The following is a 9743-nucleotide window of genomic DNA, read 5'->3' on the forward strand; positions in this document are numbered from 1 at the left end:
GTCACAAGAACAGGACAGATTTTGTGAAGCTTGCTGACTCCTGTGTGAAAACTCCAGGCATTGCTGGGGACATGTATTCCTCTTGTGTTTGTTCTCTCTAGAATGATGTTTTTCCAACTGAGCAATAGAGGATATCAAAGGGAGCTTAGGCCCAATGTTGTGTTAGGCTGGCAGCCAGTACTGTGATGCCAGTATTTCAGTGCCTGTGAGCTGGAAGGCAGATTGCTGACCCTCTGCTGAAATGGCACTGGCAATAAGATGGACCAGGCATGGCTACATGTCTCTTTTACTAAAGCAGCAGTGCCTGGGGTGGATGGAGCCCAAAGACACTCTTAGAGCCAGCTTGTTTTGCCATGAGCTTGGATGTCTTCCAGAGGGAGCTTCTTTCCAGACTAAGACTGCAGAAAACTGTGGTAGAGAAAAATAACAAAACACAGGAACAATGTCAAAGCAAGGCTGGTGTAGTGGCAGAATCTCAGCCAATTGTTAGGCAGTGTTTAATTCGTCAAGAAATGCTCTAAAAGATATGTAGTGGTGTGCTTCCTCATAAGAAGGTCCTGCTGTGGCAGTGAGGGATGGTGGAAGTTAACAGCAATCACAAAAGCAATGTCTGAAATCCTGACTGTAGCTGTATGTTTCTGCAGGTGTGTGGGTGCTGCTGCTGGTGATGCTGTGAAGTGAAATACAAGGTAGAAACTGGTCAGCAGAAACAAGAGAGACACATGGACACCACCAAAGTCAACATGCAAAGCTGGCATCATAATACCTATCCAAATGTTTCCTTCTGTTACCCTCTTTCTCAGAATGCATTTCTTTTCTAGATATATTTCACTCTGCAGACTTTCCCAAAATTTGTATTTCTCCAAAACATTCCTTCTTTCTATATGACACTATCTTTCTCTCTTGGGCCAAAAGGTTGCTTGCTAGCTTACTGCTAGTAATGTGAACTGTGTATTATGTGGGTTCATTTGTAGTCTGGACATTGGAAACATAACTGTAAAGGTTAACATAGCAAAATAGGAGAGTCATCTACAGCAGATATCTGTGATGTTACAAAATCAGAGACCAAATTTTTGCTCAAAAATATGTAATATAGTTAATTACTGTTCATCTTCTGTTAGTAGTTATCTAGTGGTTAATATATCAACAGTTGTAGGCCAAATACAGTGTGGTTACAATATATATTTTCTCTCCCTCATTTAATATTATTTTTATTTAAATAATGAAGTTCCAACTTGAGCATGCTGGTTGATTGACTCATACTTAAAATTTCAATACAAATTAAAAAAACCTAAAAATGTCTGAGGGAATAATTCCAAACTAAACTGCATAATGCCATCTGAATCTTGGGCAGAAGGATGTCTTATATCCTTCAGAAATAATCGCACTACCTGTGGAATTGACTGATGAGGGTTTAGATATTGTTTCTAAACAGTGGGATAAAGTAGCCTCTAGGGCTCAGAGAAGTTTCCAAGTTGTTGAATATTCATAAGGAACTTTATTGTTCTGATGAACAGATGTAGTGGTGTAGCTGTGTAAAAGCCACTGGCTTTGGAATCCATGCTGCACAATGACGTTCATATTTTTGTGATAGTCTAAACACACATGATTCCCTAAGGCTGTGACATCTGAGTGCAGATTTCACAGAGATTTAGAAAAGAAATTCTAACTGGAGTGTTTTGGGTTTTTTCCATCAGAAATTTAAAAACTTGTCAGAGACATGCAGTGAAAAATAGATTTACTGTGAAGATGGCCAGGAGTAGAAAAAGCCCTGGGGAAAAAAACTGCATTAAGATTGGAATGTTGCAGGACATCTGAACTTCACAGAGAAACACAAGTAACTAAGAGACCATGCATGTAAAATAAACTTTTTTATGATAATTCACACATCTAAACCTAAAATTCTCAATTAAAATGATGGTAATATATATAGTGAAACATCGTTTTGAATTTGCCAATCTGCATGAAAAGGAAGAGACATTTGTCAAAACCAAGACCTCCTTTAAACAAACATTTCATTCCACCAGAGACAGGGATTACTGGTGTATCCTAATGGAGGTGTCATTTCTTCATAACTGAGAATAAACTACAAGGTTTATAGAATAGAATATCTAGAGCAATATGTTAATAATACTCTGCTAAATTCTCTGTTTGCACAGAACACCTTTGAGTACAGTAAGATGCAATTGAATATGAATAAATATTGAAAGGGCTGCTCTTTAAAACTCCTGTTAATTTGGCAACTGCTCTAGATCAACCTGAATCATATGCAATTAGATGAAGTTATCCTCTCTTCACAAAAGGAGCAGATGTGTTCAGTCCTGAACTAAGACCTAACTCCAACCTCCTAAAATGCCAGGAGTTTTCATGTGTATTCTACTGCTCTGACTTTTCAACTGATACAGCATATCACTAAAGCACAGAATCTTAGATGAGACAGACATTCTAAATGTTTGGTGACATAACATTAAATCATAGAATCATTAAGGTTGGAAAAACCTCCAGGACCCTCCAGTCCAACACTCAATCTAAAATCAGCATCATGTTCACCACTAAACCATGTCTCTATGTGCCATATCCGCACATTTTTTGACACTTTTAGGATGGTGACTCCAGTCACCAGACTTCCCTCAGCAGCCTGTTCCAATGCTGACAACCCTTTCCATGAAGAAATTTTTCATAATACATGATCTGAACCCCCCCGGTAGAAGGCTAAGATTAGGCATTATTAAATAGGATCATGTTACAGGTTCAACAGCCCAGCAGAAGTGCATCAACACCAATGAACACAGCATGGGCAATGAACAGGAGGGGCTGGAAGCCATGGTGCAGCAGGAAACTGTGACACTGTGACATGACTGTCATCATGGAAACATGGTGGGATGACTCACACAGCTGGAATGCTGCAATGGATGGCTATAAACTCTTCAGCAGACAGGCAAAGGAGAGGCAATGGGGTAGCCCTGTATGTAAGGCAGTGTTTTGACTGTCTAGAGCATGATGATGGTGATGAAAGAGTGAAGAGTTTATGGATAAGATTCAGGAGGAAGGCCAACACACAGGTGTCATGGTGGGAGTCTGTTACAGACCACCCAAGCAGGACGAAAAAGCAGACAAAATAATCTATAAGCATCTGGGAGAATCATAGAACCATAGAAAATGTTGAATTGAAAGGGACCCATCAGGATCATTGAGCCCAACTCCTGGCCATGCACAGGAAACCCTAAGACTCACACCATGTGCTTGAGACTGTTGTCTAAATCCTTGAACTCTGACAAGCTTGGTGCTGTGAGCACTTCCCTGGAGAGCGTGTTCCAGTGAAGACCTTTTCCTGATATCCAACCTAAATGTTCCCTGACTCAGCTTCATGCCATTTCCTTGGGTCCTGTCACTGGTTACAAGAGTGAAGAGATCAGTGCCTGCCCCTTCACTCCCCCTTTTAAGGATGTGGAAGACCACAGTCAGGTCTCCCCTCAGCCTCCTTTTCTCCAGGCTCAACAGAACAAGTGACCTCAGCCACCCCTCATAAAGCTTCCCTGCCAGCCCCTTCGCCATCCTCATGCCATCCTTTGGATGCTGTCTAATAAGTTAACATATTTTCCCTTTTTCTTGTGTTCTTGTCTTTTCCCTTGTTCCCTTCAAGTTAACAGATGTCTGCAGCAAATACAAGACAGTAGAAAGGAAAGAAATCTGGGAATTGGAGTATGTGGAAGAGAACTTCCTGAGACAACTGGTGAGGAGGTCAGCTTGGGAATGCATCAACTGGATCTGCTATCTGTGAACAGAGAAGGACTTTTGGTTGTTGAAGGCCATCGCGAGCAAAGTGATCATGAAATGATAGAGCTCTCAATTCTTCAGAAGATTCTCAGTTCTCAAAGAACCTCAGATTTCTGGATGGCAGACTTTGTACTGTTTAGAAGATTGGTTGACAGAGTCCCCTGGGAGGCAGTCCCAAAGTGCAAAGGAGTCCAGGAAGGCAGAACATTCTTCAAGAAGGAAATCCTAAAGGGGCAGGGGCAGTCTGTCCTCATGTGCCAAAAGATGAAATGGGTGGGGAAGAAGACCAGCCTGACTGAACAGAGAGCTTTGGCTGGAATTCAGAAAGGAAAAGAGTTTTGGCCTTTGGAAGAAAGGGTATGGACTACAAGGATGTTGTGAGTTTAATGCAGTGAGAAAATAAGAAGGGCTTTGGCCACAGAACTTAATCTACCTACTGCTGTAAAAGACAGTAAAAATGTTTATATAAATACATTAACAACAAAAGGAGAACTAAGGAGAACCTTTATCATTTATTGGATGCCTTGGAGACATAATAACAAAAAATATAAAAAGGCTGAGATGCATGGCAGCCTGCCTTGTATCAGCAATAATGTGGCCATCAGGACCAGGGCAGTGATTGTCCCCCTGTGCTTGGCACTCCTGAGGCCACACCTCAAATCCTGTATCCAGTTTTGGGCCCCTCACTACAAGAAAGACGTTGAGGGCCTGGAGTGTCCAGAGGAGAGCAGTGGAGCACAAGAGGAAGGGACTGGAGCACAAGTGCTATGAGGAGCAGCTGAGGGAGCTGGGGGTGTTCAGCCTGGAGAAAAGGAGGCTCAGGGGAGACCTTATCACTCTCTACAGCTGCCTGACAGGAGGGTGTAGCCAGGCAAGGGTCAGCCTCTCCTCCCAGGGAGGAAACGGAGGAAACGGCCTCAAGTTTCACCAGGGGACGTTTAGATTGGATATTAGGAAAAATTTCTTCATCAATAGTGTTATTTAGAATTGGAACAAGCTGCCCAGGGAAGTGGTGGACTCACTGTTCCTGGAAGTACTTGAAAAATGTCTAGATGTGGTATTTAGGTTTAGTGGTGAACTTGGCAGTGTTGTATGAAAGGTTGGACTTGCTGATCCTCAAGGTCTTCTCCAAACTAAATGATTCTATGAGTCTATGGTTCCATGGCTAATTATAAGATGTTTGAGAAGTGATTTTTTTTTTTTTTTTGAGAATGTGCTTCAACACTGAAAAAGCAACAGGAGACTAGAAAACACTAATTATATTTACGTCATATAAGGGAAGAGTCTGGGAAAGATGATGAAAATTAAGTTCATTAAATCCAACAACAGTATTAAGACATTTTTGAGATAATGTTCACAGAGAGTTTAAAGCTGCATTTGAAGAATGAAATTGTAATAAGAATGAATCAGCATGGGTTTGGGAAGAAGAAATTATGACAAACAATTCTGATTACATTTTTAAATGGAATAATAATTGGCTTACATAGAAAGAAGCCTGGTAGACATTTTACAGATGGATTTTCAGGGAAGCTCTCAACAAGGTTTCACATGATGGATTACTGCATAAAGCCTTCTAAATATGGATTAAGGGATGAATGCTTAAGATGTCTAAGGAATTGCTTAGATGATAAAAATGGAGGAATTAAAAGTGCATTTTTGTTCACCCGAGCTAGGTTCTTTCATGGGAGTCCTTTTAGTGTCTTCAGCAGGACTTATCCCAGGACTGTCATTTGAAGCAGAGGCCCACAGGGCCCTTGATGGATGGCTGTGTGCCCTCATATTGATAATTTAGATGGTTCTGTAATACAGGAGAGTGACATTTCAAGTAGCTGACATGGGCTGTTTTAATACCATGTGGTAGAATATAATTTGAAGGGCTCTGAAGAAGTTCTGGACACACTGGTACTTCCACAGTTTTAGCACAGGAGCTAGCAGGGCTCATAGGTTGAGCTTTTAAAGGCAGAAGGCAGGCTTGCCAGTGATAAGCAATGAGATAGCACACCAAAACCTGAGGACCTGAATGATAGTAGGATCCCATAATCTGCTCCATGAAGCATTGTCTACAATGAAACACACTTGAAATGCTTCTGTCCCAATGCACACAGCATAAGGAACAAACAACAGGAGTTTGAAGCTTTGGCCTGGTCCCAGAGATTTGACATCACTGGCATAAGGAAAATCTGATGGGATGATTCCTGTGAGTGGGGTGCCCCATTGGATGGTTACAGGCTCCTCAGGAGGGACAGGCAGGGCAGGCAAGGCAGAGGGGTGATGTTGGATATTAGGAAAACATTCCATACAGAGGGGGTGGCTGGGGCCTGGAACAGGCTCCCTGGGGAAGTGGACACAGCACCAATCCTTACAGAGCTCAAGAAGTGTTTGGATGATGCTCTCAGGCACATGGTGTGACTCTTGGGGATGGTCCTGTGCAGGGTTAATTGTTGGACTCTGTGATGCTTGTGGGTTCCTCCCCACTCAGCATGTTCTGTGATTCTGTGATTTAGTGATTATGTGAAGTGGACTAATATGAGAGAACCAGGAATCTGAATCTGTTATAAATAATCAATTCACAGTGGACTTGTAGGACTTTATTTTCAGAAATTTGTATCGCAGTCCATTTAGAGTTTAGGCCAGTAGGATGCATTTCTGCTTCTTCGATTAGATCTCTCTGGGAGAAGGTGATCTTGGTCTGGCATGCTGAAGAAAGATGTATACTTTGAAACACTGTATCTAAGGCTCATCAAAATAAATCATTATCTTCCAATACAGCTAAGGGAACTAATTCATAGAAAACTGAAACAATCTGTTGCACAGGTCTACTGCTCTGTTAATGCTAACATTAACCGAGGTAATAACTTATAAGACTGGATAAAATGCCCCATTCACTACTCTAACTAGAAAAATGTATCAGTTTAAGAAGGATGAATGATACAGTCTAGAAGATGATAAGAGTAATATGCACATTTGGCATAGAGCCATTCTGTCTCCAGAATGAAACTGAGCTTGTGAGAACTGGTGCGACTTAAATTTACAAAAAAAAATTAATTGATGACACAATATTTTTGAACTACTAAAGAACCGGTACAAATTTTGGAAGTTTTAAAGGAATCATAAAGACATTAAATTATCACTCTAATCTGTTGAATTGGTTTTACATAGACATAGGAAGTAACTATATTTTCTCTTCTGAACTTGTGTTTTGAGAAGCTGCAAAATGCAAACAAGTATGTGGAAGTGTCAAAATTCCTTTGGTTTCACTTGTGGAGTTCTGAGTACATTGGCATACCATGAAACTTGTGCAGGCTTTTTGAAAAGGAGTTTATTTTACTAAAAAGCATCTCTTGGTTGTCTCATCTTCTTGTTTGCCTTTTCAGTTACTTCTTTAAAGGTGTTGCACAGTTTGGGGATAGTTTTGGTCTAAAAGCATGTTTTGGTCTATTAAAATACTTCACATCTTGAGCCGATGTTTTGGAAATCTGAAATCTAGTATTTCCTAAAATATAAAACAAGGATTAGTGGGAGGAGAGATGGATGGAGAAACGACAGGTAATCATCATAAGTGTTCAGGAAAATTTAAGGATTAATTTGTCCAATGCACATTAACTTAGATCCAAAGTAGTGGGGAATAGGAACAACTAAGAATACGTGCAGAGAAAATAACCTGGGAAATATTGACAGAACAATGAAGTGCCCCTTTGTTTTCCTCTTGTAACTAAAGTGGCCACATTGCATATAGAGATTTCACTTTGCTGTTGATATTTTTTTGGTGTACAGTTTGTTTGATTTAAAGACCAAAGACTTGAGACAGTAAATACAAAGCTCCAGATTTTATGTCCTCTTAGAAGACCTGACTGTTTAATATATAGATCCAAACTCTATAAATACCTTCTAACATAAATCCTACTTTGACTTAAGCCTATACATATTTTTAAACATTGCTGATGATATAAATATGCTGTTTGATTAGAGGGACAAGAAAATAAATCCAATAATATTCAAACCGGTCATGAGTTTTGGAAAAAAAAAAAACAACTGTAAGAATGGTGCAGCACTGGATAAGGTGCCCAGAGAGATTGTGTAACTTTCATCCTTAGAGAGGTTCAAAACTAGTCTTGCCATGACCCTAAGCAAGACCCAGATCTATCTTTCAAGGCAGTCCTGCTTTGATCAAGAGATCTCCTCCAATATTTATCTTTATGTGTTTCTGTGACACCTGGATATTTTTTGTTGTTGTTTCTGCTTTTCAAACATATCAACCTATTTGATTCAGTCAAGAATAAAATGATAGTAAAAACATTTGTAATTGTAATGTTGACAGATTTTTTTTTGTTTGTTTTTTGATTTTTTTTTTTTGTTTTACAAAAAACATTTGTAATTGTAATGTTGACGGATAAATTTTCCTCAGGCTTTTAAAATTTAAAAATGTTTTGAGGTATTTCTTGAGTTTGTGGGACAATAGCCATCATTAAATTGTTTTTCAGTTGGATGTTGAAGAGTTAGGATTTATAATATCAGTAAATAAGCAAACCTACCATTCAAAGCTTTGAGCTTATCTAACATTTCCTCTGCATGCAAAGACTTTCAGTGGGATGATTGTAATGTCTCTGCCTCGCAGTAGTGAGCTGAGCCACAGATAGTGCTATCCCCAGCAAAAACCTGGTGATGCTGTGAGAGCTGAACAAAGAGCTGGCAATGAAAACATAATAGCCCATGGCCAATGGCATATCTCCCACAATATTTTCCTCTGCAATGGGTAAGGCTGTGCATATTTCAATTTCACTTTAAAATCTTCATTCCCTATTTTCTCATCTTTCTCCTTTTTAAATGTCCTACCCAGTAAATTCAAAATAATTTTTGAATAAGTGCAACTATATAAAGAAAATGAAGACTGAGGATCACACCGCAAAAATGAACTTTTTCAAGTCAAATGGCTGTAGAATTATCTATACAACCCCAATGTTTGAATCCCCAGAGACAGGAACTTCAGCAGAATCTCTTGCAAATTGCATTTGTGATAAAAGTTTTAAATGATACTCAATTTTCACCAGCTAGCAACAAATATAGTGCAATGCTGTGTGTTGACCTTGCAAAGGCACCAGATAGAACAGATTGTAGTCAGCTGTAGGGATTTGCTTCCAAACTGTAGCAAACTAGATGTGGAAAAGGCAGTGCTATAACATATAATCCCCTCTCTAGATTTTGAACAGATTGAAAGGGAATACAGTCAGCATTCAAATAATTCTTCGTTGCCATGCATATTAAAAGCCCAGGGTAGAACTTTGCATTTTTATTCCTGACTGTGTACATAGATAGTGCTATTCTCCATCCAAATATGCAATATGAAAACTTGTCTGCATCAGTCATTTTGAAATAATTGCTTTAATTTGGGTCTGTGGCTGAAAGTGAACACAAGACTGGTGTCAGCTCCTAGCAGTCACTTTTCCCAACAATTTCATTTTTTTCCAGCTTGACAAATAAAAAATGCTTGATAATAACTTTAAATTTAAAATTCAGTGCCAACTGATAAGAGACTTATCAAATAGTGGATTTCTCTATATAAATAGGCATATCCAAAGTACAAAGATTCCAATGACTTTCATTTGTTGTACTGCCTTTGTTATCAAATTTCCCACAAATCAAAACTGTCCCTTCACTTCTGTCATGTCTCTGACAGCTTTACATATCATATTTATTTATTCTACACCTCAGTTTATCAAAGTTTTGTTTACAACATATCTATGGTGGAGAAATGATACCCTGCATACACAAATGTATCTGGTATCTGAGATTTTGACTTGCAATCTTGTGAGTTTTAAGCTAAGATTTAAAGGATAAAGGAAAATTGTCATTGTTTGTGAACACGAGAACAAAATGCACAAGGATGGCAGAGACTGTAGTGCATGGTGCTTAGAAATCCCATTTAGTGAGTGGTAAAGAGGCTAAAAAAGGACTTTGATTGCCCACAT

The 9743-nt window shown here is 39.3% G+C and overlaps 1 long non-coding RNA gene across 1 annotated transcript in view; it reads left to right on the top strand.

Annotated features, from left to right (window-relative positions):
- LOC139587453 (uncharacterized) overlaps positions 1–8669 on the top strand; it is a 99108-nt gene extending 90439 nt beyond the window's left edge. The window contains exon 4 of the long non-coding RNA XR_011678400.1: positions 645–8669. This is a non-coding gene — a long non-coding RNA (uncharacterized lncRNA). The remainder of the gene's footprint in view (positions 1–644) is intronic.
- Positions 8670–9743: the final 1074 nt, after the last annotated feature.

This window comes from Agelaius tricolor, unplaced genomic scaffold (genome assembly GCF_023055355.1).
Source record: "Agelaius tricolor isolate 1412-34295 unplaced genomic scaffold, bAgeTri1.0.p SCAF_2, whole genome shotgun sequence".
In the NCBI taxonomy this organism is placed as follows: domain Eukaryota; kingdom Metazoa; phylum Chordata; class Aves; order Passeriformes; family Icteridae; genus Agelaius; species Agelaius tricolor.